General features: G+C 45.9%; 1 protein-coding gene across 4 annotated transcripts in view; it reads right to left on the reverse strand.

The window, feature by feature from the left end:
* Nucleotides 1-18,790, reverse strand: part of MYO1E (myosin IE) — a 933,795-nt gene that overhangs the window by 622,275 nt on the left and 292,730 nt on the right. The gene's annotated exons all lie outside the window — the stretch shown is intronic.

Genomic DNA, 18,790 nt, shown 5'->3' on the forward strand with positions numbered 1-18,790 from the left:
CCCCTCCAAGACCCAAATTACAGCCAGTCTCACCACACTCGAACCAAACAAACCTAGCCTCAAGTGCGGCCTCATAAACACTAGATCGCTAGTTGCACACGCTACAGAGATAGCTGACATCATCCACTCTGAACAGCTAGAACTCCTAGCAGTCACCGAATCCTGGCTACATGCCGCAGCAGGACCCGCCCTTTCACTGGCCATACCTAATGGATATACCATATTGCGATCAGATAGAACCGATACTCGGGGTGGAGGCATTGCACTCAGAACAAGAAACAATCTACCTTGCAGACTAGTGCCATCCCCAGTCATCAACTCATGCGAGCTCATGACAGCCAAAATAAACATAAGCAACAGCCAGACCCTCACAATATACCTGGTCTACAGACCGCCAGGCCCCATTGGGACCTTTGAAGACGACATATCTAATGTCATCTCAAATAACCTAAAAAACTCCTCTCAGGTCCTACTACTAGGCGACCTGAACTTTGGTTATAACGATTCCAAAGACGCACACACATCCAATGTGGCTAGCATCCTAGCGGAACAAGGATTCACCCAAAGAGTGCTCTCCCCCTCACACAACAAAGGCAGAACCCTGGACTGGGTAGCAGACCATAACTGCATTGCCACGATAACCTCCATATCCTCCCAGATTTGGACAGATCACTACCTCATAACCTTCACCCTTTCCACCGACAAACTCACCTTGGCTCCCGCACCTCTAGCGCCGGCCATCCCTAACCGGAATAAAAAAAACATCACCTGTGACAAACTGCTACCCCTCATGCTCCCCACACTCAATGCCATCCCAGAAAATCTGGACCCCGAAGCTATGGTTAAAGAATTCAACCACATCATGACCACATCTCTAGACTCCATAGCACCTCTCAAACTTAGACAAAGCAAACCCAAAGCCCATCTCAATTCATGGTACACCCCATTCCTAAAATCTTTGCGCAAACAAAAAAGGCATTGCGAGACATCCTGGCGATCACAACCCTCCGACGAAAACAAAGCCAACCTCAGTTCCATCACAGCCCTATACAAAAAAGAAATCATCCTAGCTAAATGCAAAACCTACAACTCCAGAATCACCCAAGCCAACTCCAGCACAAAAGAACTCTTTGTCATCCTCAAAGAGCTAGAAGCACCCATCCCTGTGCCGGACAACTGCACCAAAGACCAACTCTGGTGCTCCAATATACAGCAAGCTCTAGCCAACAAAGTCACCACCCTTCAAACAAAAATTGCCAAGAAAAAAGCCACACTCTCTGGCAACAAACCCACCAGCATCAACCTAGAGCAACCAAGTTACCCAACCAATCACCCCAGATTTAAGTTTTCCAAAGTCACCATAAAAGAAACAGAAAATACCATACTATCCCTCAAGCCCACAAACTGCCAAGGCGACCTATGCCCCGCTCAATTCCTAAAGGACGCAGCCAGCGATCTAGCACCCTTCATCACGAAACTCATCAACTCATCCTTCTCCACCAATTCCATCCCATCCAACCTCAAAGAATCATGGGTGCTTCCTCTACTGAAAAAGCAGACCCTAGACCCACTTATACCCACCAACTACCGCCCGATTACCACAGTGCCTTTTCTCCTTAAGATCTTAGATAAAATGGCTTATTCCCAGATACAAAAATACTTAGAAACCAACTCCCTACTAGGAACCAGGCAATCTGGCTTCCGACCCCAACACGGCACAGAAACAGCCTTCCTAGACCTTAAGTCACAGATTGATGAACTCCAGGATGAAGGGAAATCAGCCCTCCTTCTACTTCTGGATCTATCAGCTGCCTTCGACCTGGTCGACCACACAGTCCTATGCAGCCACCTGAACTCGGCAGCCCACTTCTCTACAGAAGCCATAGCATGGATACAATCTTTCCTAACCAACAGGACTATGAGAGTCTTCTCTCCTACTGCAACAGCTAACCCCATCCCCATAACTTGCAGAGTGCCCCAGGGATCTTGCGTCTCACCCACCCTCTATAATATCTTTACCAAGCCCCTCTTCGATAATCTGGACCTTCTGGGTGTCACCTACACAAACTATGCAGATGACACACAGATTCTCCTACCGCTTACCGGTGATTACGACAAGGATTTGGCCTTGGTGAACAGGATATATCTCATCATCCAGGCATGGATGGCCACCAACGGTCTATGCCTGAATGATGACAAAACAGAGATCATCATCCTGGGCACTCCCTCGACCCTCAAAAAACTCAGCCCCAAATACTCCGCATTTAACATAGACATTAATATTATTACGGTCGCCAAAGAGGTTAAAACTCTGGGCTTCTACTTGGACTCCACTCTCTCCTTCAACAAGCAAGTCAATGCCTTGGCCTTGGCCACGGCTTATACATGCAAGTTGATTCGAGCTGGCAAGGCCTTCCTGTCACCTCATTTTATCCAGCTGGACTACTGCAACGCGCTATACATAGGAGCCAATAAAAAAACCATCAAAAAAATCCAACTCCTACAAAATAACGCGCTGAGGGCAGCCTTAGGCATACCGAAGAGAAATCATATTTCTAATACCAGAAGAGCCAACAACTGGCTCTCCACCCACGACAAAATAAAACTAACAACTGCATCCCTCACCCACAAATGCTTGAAAAATGCAGCAGCCCGCTACCTTTGCGACAGATTCACCTTGAAGCCCACCACAAGAATCACCATACTCGCTAACACCAACTACCTCTGGGTCCCCAGATTCAAACGGGCCAAAATGGGAGGCAGCAGCATCCAGGTCAAGGCAGCACTCCTTTGGAACTCACTTCCATCCCCCCTAAGAACCAATCAAACTTATCACAAGTTCCGCCATAGCATCACTAGTTGGCTCAAAGACGCCGACATATAGGCACACACCCGCTGACTCTGCCCGCTACCCTCTACACAGTCCAGGCACCAGCAGCACCAACCAACTACCTGTAAATCTATGCATGTAATGTACCTGCCTTTAGATATCGCAACCTGATTGTGTCAACATGTAACCAAACGGCACTTGCACACACATTTTTCATGTTGTAACCAAGCTTTGAATATCCTTATGCCTTGTGCCTGAATACCCTCGGGTCTGGAGCGCACTACAAATAATAAACTAAACTAAACTAAGGAAACACAGATGACACCACTTGCCTTCTCTATTTCACCAAACCTCGAATCCAACAACTCCATGGGTCAATGCCTTAGAGCCATGCAAACATAGATGCCCAAAAACAATGTCTACCTCAACCACAGCAAGAGCAAGACAGAGGTCATGGTCTTTGATACCCAACACATTTACCACCTTCCTTTACATGGCCCGCTGACCTAGGAACCAGTGACCTCTTTCACCAACTTAGAATTACGGAACCTGAGAATCCTAATAGGAACTAACCTCTCCCTTAAACCACATATAAAAGACCGGGCCAAAAAAAACAAAAAGAAAACCTCCTACTCATCTTCAGAAAGGTACTCCCCTACTTGGAACTTCACCAAAGGATCATCATCACCAATACCCCTAATACTCTCTAAACTAGGTCTGTCCGCAGAAAACCTTAAATTGTTTCAAATTATTCAAACTAAAACTGCACGATGCATACTAAACCTCAAGCCTTACGACCATATCGCTCCAGCTCTAGAAGCACTTAACTGGTAATTGTTGTAGAGTGAACATACCACCTTAAGTGAGGGACGATGTTAAGGGCGAGGAGGAAGGGCACGGACACTGGGAACAAAGGGGAAGAGGAGGGGCTACTAGAGCCCGGGCAAAAGAAACCTGGAGGAAGAGGATAAAGGAGGTTTACTATTCCTGGGGCTCCTACCTCCTAATTTGCGTGCATGGGTTCCAGAGTGAATGATGACACAGTCTCCCTTTTACCGTGCAATTAAGGGATAAAACAGTTATCCATGGAAACTAAAAGAGAACTCAAAACCCTAAACATTAGCCACCCACACTTCTAGCCTCTCATGCCTCCAATTATTCCTTCAGCATACCCTCCTACGCAGACACCTATTGTCACCAAATATGACTAGAATAATACTGCGCACATTTCAGTGCATTAAACAGAGGCAAATCATTCTCTTTCATTTCCCCTCACCCAACTGAACAAAATACAGCCTCCATCTCACAAGAACCCAAATTCAACACCTTCAAAATACTATGCAAAGACTAGTACAGTGCCAACCTTGAATCACAAACCTAGCACACCACCTGTGTCCACCTTCACACACCTAACACTTCACCTGCAAGACTCCACTCCCTCTTTAATCCGGACCCCCCCTTTTTCAACTATATTAGCACTTAGACACCCCAGAGGCCCCTCTCCACTCCCCCTCCTTTCACCTCTTCCCTCCTTTCTTTTATCTCCCTTTTACCACAATAGCACTTACCCAATATACACTTTCAGACAGCATAGCACTTTTGCTTCTTCAGTGAACTGCACTTACTTTGATTCCAACCCTACACTCCCTTCATTGCTCCTCACCCTAAAGAACCAACAACCCCCGCCTTCTATGTCTCCTTGGTAATTCTAGAACATACTCTCTTGTGCCTTGAAAGTATTTGATTACTAGCCTTACTGAAATGTCAATGATCTGTACATAACTTTACATCCTGGCTGCAACCAGAGGACTTTGGCCCCTTGTAAAACCAATGCAATCTGGGAACTGCATATAAAAAACAAAAACACTAAAATAAATAAAAGAGAATCTACCTACCCGTCGTCCTTTTACATCCTATTTGCAGGAATAAAACATCTACAGTATACACAAAATAACTGGCCTATTGTTTGGTTGATTTGTGGACTTTATGAGATCAATTATTGTGATAGTTTATGTGGTAAACCAGGCCAAGTGACTATTTGTATGGTACACCAATTTTTAGGGTTTAATAATATGAGTTATTATACTCCAAGTCACAGGCACCCAGTTTAACAACCACAGAGAACTGAAATGATGCGTTGTGCGTAGGCGAGGCCTTCAGGTTACTTACAGCCAATCCCTACAACATTCACGGTTTACAATGTAACAAAGTTTCAAAATGGCGGCAGCGAGGGAAAACACGGCACAGTTTATAATGAAAAACACACCTGAAAAAGAGTTATTTAATTATGAGTTGGTTAAACAGTTTTATTATGTATTTAATGGTAAAGAACGCCTGCTGTCAGATGGCTGCCTGAATGGTCTGAGGAAGAGGGTTGACAGGAGAGGGAAGAGCGTCTAGAAAGAAGTCACAGAGGGCCATGAGAGCCTACAGTTTGATGCCCAAAACATCCCCACCGGTTTCTGTAATGTACTTGATGAGAGCAGGTCACACAGAGTCAGACAGGTACACGATCACAATTCTTCATCTATTCGGAAAGCTGTGATCAAGAACAAGCGTGAAGGAAACCAGCATCATCCCATACCAACTAGAAGCCAAACCGGAAGAAACATCCTTCACATCACCATAAGAGATGGCTGTGTCGAGAGAATTCAAACCAGCAAGAAGATCCTGTCTAGGTAGCTTACTCCGGGCTCAGTGGCGGGCTGTCTGATGCTCTTCTGCGCTGGCCATGCCTCCAGGCACACAGCTCAGCAGCGAGAGCGCTTCCGGGACAGCCACCAACGCCAAAGAAAACAGTTCTCTGTGCAGCTAAGGAACTAAGTCTGCATCTTGGCAAAATTGAAATAAAAATCTGCCCTGCTGATGGCCAAACCACAAGCAGAAACAACTGCGTTTCGCCTTGGGCGCTCTACAGTACTACTGTGTCTTTCTCTGAACACAGGAAGTGTACACAGGGCTCGCTCCGCGCGATAGATCCATTGCCTTTTGTAGGTCTGGAAGCCTTTCAAAGAGCAAAGTTAATTCAAATTCAGAACACAAAATCAACAGATCAACAAAGGCAAAAGAGAAAACAACTTCTATCAGATTATTCAGAAGGCTAACTCCCAGGTTAAGGCTTGCCTCTGACATGGGGCAAGCCGGCAGGTAAAAAACGAGGCTGTCAGTCTTTCATCCTTCCGAGGTCGATACGTTTATTACTATTAAACTGAGTAATAAAAACAGCTGTTTTACAGTGCTTAGAAGCAGGGGGAAGGCGAGAGAGGGAATTGGTGATGCAGACCCAGGGACTCAACCGAGAAGTTCGGAAGATTCGAATGTATGACAGGCTCAGGAATACGGCTTCTACGACACCACATCAATGAAGACTGGATCCTCCTTCCTCTCCTCAACCAACCCTTGGGATCCCCTTTCTCCATGGCCTTCCAAGCATTTACTCAAGGGATCATTTTCGAGTTCACAGTAATTTGACGGTGGGGACTCGTTACGCATGCACCTTCACGAACATGGATCCCCGCTTCCAAATATTTGGCATTTGCACAGCTGAGTGCAAAAGGGGGCATGCAAGCATGTATGCTGCCTTTTGCCCTCCGCTGTACCAATCGAGGAAACGCTGCCTGACATGTACGCGCAGCAGGCAGCATTTACAATGGATTAGTATGGAGGCCGCCTGATTTGTGCTAGTGCAAAAAGCTGGCAGACTCCATAGAAATTCCCCAGCACTTGCGCCGGCATGAAAACCTATGCCAAGGCAAATGCTGGAGTATGTGTATGGTGGAGAGCAAGGGAGCACCGGAAACGCAAGTTGTGTTCTGCCCCTCCTCTCCGCTATACTAATCAATCAAATGTGCTATACTGGAAATTATATGCATAAACGCCTTATGCAAGGCATTTATGCCGATCATTTCCATAACCAGGAGCTCAAAATAAGCTCCTTAGTATTTTATCATTCTAATTGTATGCATAATATTGTACGCTATTACTGTATCCTCTTCTTGTACATAGCGCTGTTGCAGTATGCAATCTTTGCATCAAAACCTTTTCCATCGAGGGATAGTTCAACAAATGTATTCCATCAAAAAAATATCGAATGCATACTTATGGGGAGTAAAGGGTTCATTTTGTTTCAGGTGGGGTTTTAAGGGTTCAAAACGGGGGGTTGACGGGGGAGCCCCTCCATAATAAATAAATAAAAAATGCATTCGATGGACATTTTTTCAATGGAAATGATTCGATGGAACTATTCCTCGATGGAAAAAGTTAGATGAAAAGACATGTAACCCTCTGTTGCTTCTGTTAGGTTTGTACTACATAAAACCCAGCACATTCATACATACAACCGCTATAAAAAAGCATCACGCTATATGTGACAAATACTGTGACATCCTCAGAAGGCCTAAGGCCAGTAAACTGAAGGAGGCGGTACACAAGAGTTACTACTTACTCGATATATATGCACAGACAACAATGAATAGCCTTGTCAGAGACATTTAAGCAACGTAAAGGTCTTCCAAGGGCCATTTGGTGGCAGGATATACATTATTAGCACCTAGAAGGTAAATTCAAAATATGGGAGAATGGTCGCCAACCAGGGAGACATAACCAAGGGGCGAGAAGTAGTCTGTGTTCACCGCAACTATGCTGTTGTAAAGTGAAAAACGTGTTATTCGTTGTTCAACATATACAAACACCATCGCACTAGCAAGCCCACACATGGCCAGTCTGTCCAGCGAGTTATTTTTGTTAGTCGGCTCTTGTCAACTACAGACCCTGGTCTAACTCCTACTTGATCCTCCTGGACTATGTCCAATACCCGAGTCCCACGAATGTACATTCCACTGCGGTAATATGCATTGACATCCTCACCCTTCTATTAAGGGAAAACAGGCCACCTGTTTCAGAGCACTCCCCCTTGTTCACTGAGGCTCTGGGAGAAAGAATATGAGTTCCATGCAAAATAGACCTTGTTGAGAGACAGTTTTTCTCTAGCCAATCAGCAAGTGTGGAATCCAAGCAGTAACCACCACTGGAGGCCTGAATTGTGTGCTTCCTGTTTGTTCTACTCACTTTTTCCAGATCTCTAGCCAATCAGGAAGCTTGGAATGAAGGCCCTAACCGCCTAGAAAGACTGCTTTCCAAGCCTCCCTTTATGACGTGTGCACAATAGGCTCTGGGCAAGGAGACATGGGCAGGCCCAGTCACAGCAAGCCACAGGTGAAGTCTCCCTTTTTGGCCCCAGCACACGCTTAAGAACTTTGGCAGTGGTCCCCTACCACTCAATAGAGGCTTCTGGTGCATGATTAAATGAATGAGCAAAGGCCGAAAGATAACCGGTGGTACATGTGATAGAGATGAGAGAAACATATGTACAAATGGAATAGGGAAAAGTATATTAAAGACAGATCTATTTTTCAATATATTTGATAAATGTCTTTTTTTGGAAGACATTGGGTCTCATTACACGGATGGCGGTGAACCATGGCGCTATTAGCGCCATGGTTCATGCCGGTAAAATACCGGCACCGCCTTGGTGGAAAGGGGAATTACTGCCCTATTCCAAGGTTGGCGGGGCGGTAATTCCCCCTTCCACCATTGCCCTTCCCCATTCCCATTTTTGCCCCATAGGGCTCTATGGGAATGGGGAAGGCGCTAATTACGGTACCGCAAATTGCGATTCTTTCATTATTTTACAATGTTCTTTGTTTTCTATGAATCAATAACTTATAACTCTGATAATATTTTGAATTATGAACAGCTTTGTTAGCCTTGAAAACGACTTCGGTCGAAACACGTGTTGGCTGACATCGTTCTCTTTTGGAGAAATTAAATGAACCACAATATATGAATACATGTCGCATTATTTGCATTTATGATTTATCAATAATATTTTCGATTTGCCAATATTTTTAGGCAGAGCGTGTCACGTCAATCACGCATTCTTAGAACTCTACCTGTTAGTGCTTATGGGTGCACTCACTTCTTGATTTTGGTGATAGAGCCGACCATAATTTAAGGACTAGTGATCATAGCGCACTCTTTAGGGACACATAACCATACTTTCATACTCACTGAATAATAAACAAGTCATTAGATTCATTGGACTATGGAAAATATAACTCGGAAAAAGAGGGGGAGATAAGGAACTCCGCCTAAGGCAAATGGAAGCCAGAATAATTTGCCAAATACAAGCTACTGAATTCGGGCTGAACTTGGGATACCGAAATGGGGACTCTTCTTTGAATAATACATTTAGAGATGTTTATGAACTGAGACTAGAAAAGATATAGATCTTGCATATGTACAAATGGCAAATCTATCATCCCTCCGGATCAGAGGATAAATCAGGAGCCTGCTAGAATCCCTCTAGAACAGCTGACTGGCCTCATCGCTTGGAGAAGATGAGGAACCTGCTGACCTGAATCACGGAACAAGGCATCCCGTTGGAAATAGATCTGCAATGCTCTCCCACATTTCACCAGCCAACATTTCGCCATCTCCAGGGAAATTGGTTAAAGATTCTGTGATTGATGCCGAGAGTATCTGAAAGAGAGCAATATTTTGATGGAAATCTCCAGTCTTTAAGTTGTGCTAGCTAAAGTTGTCTAAGAATTTGGCCAACAACGAGAGACACCTGAAGCATTTGTGTTTGACCCCTAACCCTGCAGAAAGGGCAGAAGCTTGTGCACTATCTATTGGAGGAGAAAGGAAGTCTGGAGAGGGACTATACCCATTTGGCCATGAATCTGAGCTACTGACTGAAATCTTAGGCTGTGAGTCTTATGAAGTGCTAATTATTAGGAAGTGCGGCGAGCCATATGGAGGAAACAGTCTCTCAGAGGACATGATCTACAATCTTTTATTGAATTAATGATATAAGGCCTAACTTTCCCTATGTCAATGAGAGTCCCTACCTATCTTACTAACTAAGGTGCTCGTCTCAGTCGTGAGTGTCCAAAGAAATGCGTGCATCATCCAAAAACGACTTTAGCTGCCCCTACCACTAAAGAAAGGAACTTAAGTTAGGAGAACGACTCCCTTCAGCTAAAGTACTTCTAGTACTAGTCTTTAATATACAATTAGCAAAAAGTCTCTTGGGACTTCTTGTATTAGTCTCTTCTATTCCCAGGGGGAAAACCTGAGCTTTCTTTCTTCCATTTGGGTTGATTTGGTTGATTTCCTCGTATTTTTTTTGTCAGGGTCATTTTACTGCATATATATGTGGGTGAGACCTCCTGCAGTCCCCCCCCAGTTAAACTCCCTTCCTTAATTGGTCACCTAAACCCACCCCCACACATATATGCAGCAAAATGTTTTGCGGAAAATGCAACAAATTCTCATGCGAGGAAATGTAATGCACATTAATCTACCAACACCCTTTCTTCACTTGGATTCCCTTTTGGCTGTCTCCTATCAGTAGCAACTTCAGCGTGCCCTTTTGAAGGAATATGATCTTTAGTGCTTTAGCTCTTATTTTATAATGGTTCCAACTCTCTTGAATCCCTTGATTCTGTATCTGGTTTACAGGTATAGGCTCTTGACAATGTTGTTCTTTCTCTTTAGTACTATATTGCTCACGTTCAGGATAGCAAGTTATTTTCCCCTTTTCTCAGGGTGGTTTCCTCCACGGGCTCTCCTTCTCATCAACCTGTTCTCTTGGTTCACAGTCTACATATATATCTTTCTTGTTGCCCAACCTATTTGACTTTAAGTTTGTTTCACAATTTCCGGTTGCCGGTGGAATCGGCAACATTCTGAGGACTGCTAGTCCGATTCCTTTCCATGGTCTCACCACCCTCTTTGGTTGGGTGTCTGTTCTGACAGTTACTTGGATTATGGGTTAGTCGCAAATCTGGCCCCCCCATCAAGCGAGTTAGTAATTTGTGGGTTTCCTAGTTCTCGCCGTCACCAATTCCTGCAGCGCTTTGAGTCTCCCATGGCTTGCGTATGTGATCCTCTCACTCTCTTTGTGCCTCTCTCTCTCATATTGGGCTTCCCCCACTTCTCTGGCTTCTTTCCCTTCTCTGACTTCATGTACGCTCTGTAACGTACTTGTCTCAATAAAGTGGGCATTCTGATTTAAAGGGACATGGGGCCTCATTATGAGTAACCCGGTGCGGAAATAAAGGTGCCAGTAACAACACCAGCACCTTTATTTCCGGACCAGGTAACTCTGAGTCTGCCAGTAGGGGCACTGAACAACCGGCAGGCCTGACCTGCCGGTAGTTCAAGCCCCTCCCGGCAGGTTTTTGACTGAAGCACCGGTATCATTAACAATGGTGCCGGTGCTTCTGTGTTCCCATTCCCATGGAGTCGTATAGGACTCCATGGGAATGGGAACTTACTGTACTGCCGCCTGTGATGTCCCGGTAGCACTGTGATGTCAGTGGAAACGGTAGGACGAGGTTGCCTGTAGCACCAATGGGTTACCGGCAACCTCGTAATGAGGCCCATGATCTTTTCTTTTTCTTCTCAGATAATGATATCCTTTAGAAGTTTCTTCATCCCAGTTTTGACAGTTCAAGTTTTCGGATATTTAAAAACATCCCATGTAGGCCATGGTGTATTCAGCTGGAGGGAGAACCTCATGGGAACGGGAGTCCTTGTCCCCAAAGGGTGAGTCTCTCAGGTGAGGTCCCACTTGCCTCTACCCCTAGCGAGTGTATTGCGTAGCGGGCTCACCACCCTAGCCTCGCAGTAGGGACAAGGGACGAATTCCCTCGATTCATCACAGAAGCCACCAATCACTAAAGATCACGTTTGAGGAGGGAACGATAGGGGCAGGGTAGGTTCCCAGAGAAGCTGTATCCTCATTGTTTGGTGAAGCTTTATTTTGATCTCGAGTTTATTTGTGCAGACATACCATCTTCCTATCGCTCAAGTTTCCTCTTGTGTGGATAATAAAGAAGGCCATCAAATAGAAAGTCATTGCCAGGTCGTGCTTTTTATCTAGCCTCATCATAGCTTTACATTTGGAACTCTCCTCGTTCCTCCTTAAATTCAGATTAGAAAGGAAAACCCACCCATTCTGGCAGCAATTCCCCTCCCCCAGACTCTAAGGCTCTTTAGTTATAGACAACAAATACACTCTCAATACCCTCAGTTCACCAAAAGCCTTGAATCCCTATGCAATTTGACTAGCAACGTATGTCAGTGTTGGCACAAAGGCAGTGGGTATCCTCTCAAAGCATTCTCATGTTCCTACAATGACAATATATACCCCTGTTTCTATCTACAGTGTCCTGATGCCCAGCAGAGGCTATGCCCAGATCCTACAAATAACCCTAAATAAAACATAACAAGGAAGGATTGATTTCTTTGCTGCCAGTGCGAGGTGGCGTTCTTGTGCATGAGCTTGGGAAATACAAGTGTCAATCAACACCAATGACAGAAGATAGATTTGTGTTGAAAAGGCATTTTATGGGGGTCATTATGAGTTGGGCGGTAAGGGATTACGGGCACCTGTAAGGAGACCGGTGCCGGTAATCCCTTAGCGCCCAATTCCGAGGTCCCTTAGCGGAAACCATAAGGAACATGTGGTCTGACCACACGTCCCTTACGGGTCCTATTAGGGGACCAGGGCGCTAATAACAGGCTTGCTAGTCGCGAGTCAATTTTTAGCACCCTCCCCATTCCCATTGAGCCCTATGGGCGCTCAAATGGGAATGGGGAATGGTTTGTTCAATGGGGATTTACCGGTCCCTCCAGGAGTCATTTTTTCCCCGGCGTCCGGCAATGGAGACTTACCGCAGCATTACAGCCCGGCAATTGCCCATTGCCGGGCGCCGGAAAATATTGCTCCCCATTCCCATTTGAGTCCCATTGGACTCAATGGGAATGGGGAGGACGGATGCACCGCCCGTCCTCATGAATGTTGCTGGTGCATCCGTCAAGGTCTGCAAGTGGCCAGGTCAGACCTGGCGGGCTGAAAGGCACCCGCTCGCAGAACTCGTAGTTTTCCAGTCCAGAAACAACAGTACCGGCAAGCTTACCGGTACCGTTGTTTCCAGACCAGCAAACCTGTAATGAGGCCCACAGTCTCTAAACTACCCTGGGGGAGGAAGACCACCCTCTGAAAAAAGTTGGGGGATGCCGTCCACCCACGCATATCCTCGACTTAAGTCCTGGATCACTCAAGGGATAAATGCAAAAAAGAAACAAAACTTGCTAAATCCGTAGAAGCCTTTGGCCATTCGGGATTCCACAAAACTATGGTGCAATGGATTCCCATATTATGGGAGCAGCACTTGGGCTGTGACGATCCATAAGTGTTGAATGCAAGACCCTCAATCTTGTGGACACCGGGAATATGGGTGCTTTGACCCAAAACCTGGCAAGAAAGTAAGTCTTGGAAATGTCCAGAGTTCAACATTTATTCACCATTCGGTACCATCGGCAATTGATTAAAATACAAAAATATGCAATGTAAATTTTGGCTCAAAAGTTACTTTTCAAAACTAAACACACAAGAGATTAACAAGAGAACTTAACTGTATCCAAAATAAAAAGAAGTACCATTTGTCAAGTCAAAATGTTATTCCAAGCGGTACAAAAACGACTCATCTTGGATAATTTCCAAGCACACAGCTTTGTTAGTCATCAAATCCAGGCAAACAACCTGTGGTAGAGTGCAACGTGCCAAGCATGCGTCAGATAATCCATTCTTAAAGTGCAGCGTGCATTATTTACAGACTTTGCCAGATCTCGGGTGATCTTCCTTTAACCGGAGCCGGGCAGTTCGGGCACAACTTGTCATCTTAGAAGAGCGATTGTCATGATTGAACCTAGCAAATAGTCCATCTCTTAAGATGCGGCTTGTAAAAAAAATTCAAGCGCCTGAGGCCTCTGCCAAATTTTAACAACTGGGGCCAAAGTAGTTTCCAGCGGATGTCCGCCATATTGGCACTTAGTACACAGAGTAATCCTCAGAGCCATCAAGACCTCGGATACAACAGTTACAGAACCTGGGTCACTTCATTCGTGGACGGTTTGTATCCTTGCCATGATTTTTTGCACATTAATGAGAGGGGGCTCTCCAGACCTAATAGGTCTCTTCTAGAGAGTAAAACAGGTTGCGATGAATGTGCAAAGAGCTCAGCTTTGTCATTCTATTAATGTCCGCCACAAGCTGTTTTTCCCGTGCCCCCTCTTTATCAGGGGAAATGACAACACAGATCCTACTTTCCCTTGGGTTACACAGTCCTATATATTCAACATTTGCCCAAAATATGACAGACAGGTGAACGTAGTGCACCCTCAGCTCTCTTTAAATTCCCCCAACAAGTAAAAAAGTACTACCCTTCCCGAGCACGAGTTTCCAAAAATAAAAGTGGAGCCTGGCTCCTTAGAGAGAATATATTTGCTGCTATTACTGAGCACCCGCTGGGGTACGTTGAGGGTGGCCAAGGATGCAAGGCAAATATTTAGCCACAGCCCATATGAGCTGGAAGCTCATTCCTCAGTACTTCACTTCCATACTTTCCTCTCAAGTACCTGCACGAGTTTGCCTTTAGCGTCTCCAGATCCTCATTCAATACGTTTTATACATCCTTGTTTTAATCGGTTACATGGTGGAATATTCTTCCATGTAGAGGGTTAGGGAGCTTCCCACAATAAGGCTTCAGATAACATGATGATAAAGTCAAGATGTGGTAGTATAGCTCCATTCCTGCACCACAGTGTGTCTTGGACAACATGAGGACTAGACCACCACAGATCGCGGATGTGTGCAATGCCTGTGCACTGTTTCACGATTTTCTGAACCATGGCAGGGGATTTGGGGTGAGAGTGAGTTGGATACAATGATCCATGGGTGCCTGCAGCAGAGCATGGGCTTGGACATGCTAACCCTGTGAGCGTTCTCCACAGCACAGGCTGATGGGAACCATGACTGAATGCGATGAACATTGGGAGCTGGTATGCACCATGGCAAAAAGGTAGACAAGATAATCCACATGGCTCCAAAACATGGAAGCAGGTTGACCAGGATTCAGCACGGGGCTCGGCCCAATGGTAGAATTTGGACTTGTTGACCCAAGGACCACAGTGGCAGGAGGTTGGACATGTTGCTTCAAGCAGCTCTGCACCATGGCAGGACAGGAGGTTGGACACGATTCACTATGGTAGAAGGGTTGATAAGATGATCCATGGAGCTCTGCCCCACGGCAGGAAGTGGGACACACTGATCTATGTGGTTGTGGACTGGTGGCAGGGGGTTCAGCAACAACACCCATGTGAATCTACACTACCGCAGGAGGTTGGAAACTATGTACCATGGTAGGAGCTTCAACTGGATGATTGATAGGGATTCACATCACAGGCAGAAGGCTGGAGGCGATGCACCATCACAGGAGGATGGAGTTGATGCCCCATGGTAGGAGGCTAGAGACGATGCCCCATGCAGGAGGCTGGAGACGATGCCCCACGGCAGGAGGCAGGAGACGATGCCCCACAGCAGGAGCCTGGAGACAATGCACCACGGCAGGAGGCGGGAAACGATGTGCCATGGAAGGGGGCTGGAGATGATACCCCATAGCAGGAGGTTGGAGACGATGCGCCACGGCAGGAGAATGAGGACGATGCGCCATGACATCAGGCTGGAGACGATACCGCAAGGCATGAGGTTCGACAGGATGATCCATGCAGCTGTAGAGGAGCAGGTGGACATTTTATCCCTAGCTCCCGCCCCATCAAATCCATCATATTGGAACAGTAGAAGAGTCCTATGTGGGACACCAGGTATCATCACAATACTGCATCGAGTGTATGAGAGATGATGTGCAGTCATACAACTGTATCGAAAGTATCCTCACACAGAGGGCAGAAGGATGTCTGCACACACCATTGGCCATCATAGAGCTATAAGTGAAATCGGACAAGAGCAAAGTGAAAGATACTGGGCCTCATTCCGAGTCGGGCGGTAAGGGTTAACGGTCACCGGTAACGAGACCGGTGCCGTTAAACCCTTACCGCCCTATTCCGAGTTCCCTTTGCGGGTTGGAACTTAACACCTGCTTTTTGCAAGCGTTAAAAAACCAACCCGCAAAGGGACCTTGGAGCTAATTACGTCACCGTAATTTACGGTGCCGTAATTAGCACCTTCCCCATTCCCATTGAGCCCTATGGGGCAAAAATGGGAATGGGGAAGGGCCCATGGTGAATGGGGAATTACCGACCCCGCCAACCTTGGAATGGGGCGGTAATTCCGCCATTCACCATGGCGGAGTCGGAGAGATAACGGCGTCAACGCCAGGGTCGGAATGAGGCCCACTGAGACTTACTGAAACAATATGCATATACTCAAAGAATAAGGATTTAACTGAAGTAACAAGAGAAACAAGTAATCCAATATGAAGAAATTGTATATGCAAAGAAGATAAAGTAACTTGCTGATTAATAAAGGTATATAGGCCGAAACGCAAGGTGGATGACACATAGGGCCTCATCACGAGTTGGGCGGTAATGCCGGCGCTATTAGCGCCGGCGCTAATAGCCCTACCGCCAAACCCCCCGGCGCTATTAGCGCCGGATCACGGGTTTGGCGGAAGGGTTATTCCCCATTCCCCATTGGGCCCATTCGGGAATTCCTCATTCCCCATTGGGCCCAATAGGGAAAATTCGCACTATTACCGCCGGCGGATTTCCCGCCGGGGGTAATAGCGCCGAAAATCGGCAATTTTGCTGTGGATTTCCACCCAGCTAAAAGCTGGGGACCCTTATGATTTGGCGGACCCTTAAATGCGGCGGTAATAGCGCTACTGCCGCATTTAAGGGTTACCGCCAGACTCGTGATGAGGCCCATAGAAGCTTGTTGCAGAAGAAAACCTAACATGGCCAGCGCAGCCATGATGCAAAGCTGGACGTCGGACTTGTATTAAAACCATTTAATTTACCTCAGAGACAGACCAGGGCTGCAGCATCAGGAGACACTGGAAAAACAGCTTTGTGTGAGGAATAAAGAGAAGTCTATTGGCCTGGAATCAAGGATGCTACATCAAGGAATAATTGCAAGGCACAAGGGGAGTCAAAGGGATAAGCCATATACGTAAAACATATTTCTCTTAGATTAAGCAAAGGAGAAAACAAGAGCCAAGTATTAGACAATTAAAGATGCAGAAAGCCCATGTAAGATGGAGTGAGCAAATCTCTGGAGGCCAAGAAGTTTAATGACACCCAATTGAATTGGATCAAAAAGTATTAAATAGAAGGTCGAGATGGACACATTTGTGGTCTCCTCACATGTGATTCAGAGGTTAAAAACAAGGGCTATTCATTAAGCTCAAACAAAGATAATGGTGTGCCTACACTCGCTTGAATGTCTCAGAGCAGAGAGCAGGCTGCAAGGTCAAATACAAAGGGGAAGCCTTGACTTGGGGCCTGATCGATGAGAGACAATGGACTAATTGGCAAAGTAGGGAGTAGTCTGACGTTGCTTGCGGCACCTGATTTTCGTTTTGCTTAGGTGATGCTAACGAGCCGAAAGTCCAAGGTTGGGAAAGCATGCCAATCAATCAGAGTGCCTATGTAGCAACATACTATACAATGTTGCACAGACCAACCCAATGCCATTTCATCCATTACAATCAGTATTATACGTATTTAAAGGTAGTTCAAGGCGTGCCCACCAAATAAGGGGCAGCCAATTAAGTTATTACCATTTATATATATTATCGGTACATATGTTCCCATAACCAATCCCTCCCTTCAATAGGTGTTAGTTTGCCAAATAGGATGACGTCACAGATGACGCATGTTGAGGTATAAAAGCTTTGTATAATCATGTTTACGTGTGAGTGCGTGAATTACTACTGCCTGTTATTCGCCAGATTCCCCTACTTTATTTCTATGGTGATAATAAAGTAGTACTTTGTCATATTCTTTGAGTCTGTCGAGTTATTTGGGTCCGAGATCATTATTGGTAATTCCATATAGTACATGAGACACTTCAAGGTGCTAGAGCACATAGCCCTGTATCAAGGCAGGGGTGTATGCAGGAAAACCCATGAGGCCCTGCACAACAGCACAAACTGAAAACCGTGATCCAAGCGGCTTGCACCTGGGTCGAGGGTGGATGTGGTGATTCTTAAGATCCTACTAGACGACAGAGGGTTGATCTTGAGAATGGATGGGGTGTCATATAGCACTACCGTTTTAAATTCCTTTGACCGTGTGACAATAGTAAGGTTTGGTTCCCTCACACACCTTCCTTAACCAACACTTTTAAAAATGTCATATATGCTATTAGAAACATTGCCTACAAATATCCTATGCCACTGACATTCCGAAGCCTCATCCTGTGGATTGCTTCCTCTACCATGCCAGGCCTTGGCCCTCAGCAAGTCTGCTCCATGCATGTGTTCGTTTCTCAGCACAGTGAAGTCATAAATAGCGCCTTGACTGCACCTCTCCGGTGCACATCCAACCCTTCCTCTTGATGCTGCAAGCGTTCATACCAAAAGATACCACTATATCATGCCAAATCGGTGGAACGCTGACAGGATTCCTGGACACAGAGCCAAGGAAATCCTGCACAGGCTATAAACAGTGTTTAACTACTGCTCGGAGGTCTCCTGTGAGTGGCAGGCAGGCATAGTAATTGCTCTCTGGTTTCATACTGAGAGCCATGTTCCATTGGCAGAACATTTAGCGCATGGACTAAATCCAAGTGCACCAATCTGCTTCTGCCCGCGCGGAGGGAGGCACAGCTTCCCCCTGTGTTTGCATTGTATCAGTGTTCCTTCCACTGCAAGTGTGGAGCTGGGACACAAATTCCCGGAGTTATGCATAAAACCTGACTTGACTTATTCCATGCACTTTATTGCTTCAGCTGCATCATCTAGCTATGCACTAAAACTCCTGTGTGTGGATCAGAGCCCTGCAGTGATGCGGACAGTCTAAATATGAAGGAACGAGGGGAAGCTCTCAGAAACCATAAAAGACTGCCGAGATTCCTAACAGATATCT

Source organism: Ambystoma mexicanum, chromosome 11 (genome assembly GCF_040938575.1).
Source record: "Ambystoma mexicanum isolate Mex_15411 chromosome 11, UKY_AmexF1_1, whole genome shotgun sequence".
Classification (NCBI taxonomy): domain Eukaryota; kingdom Metazoa; phylum Chordata; class Amphibia; order Caudata; family Ambystomatidae; genus Ambystoma; species Ambystoma mexicanum.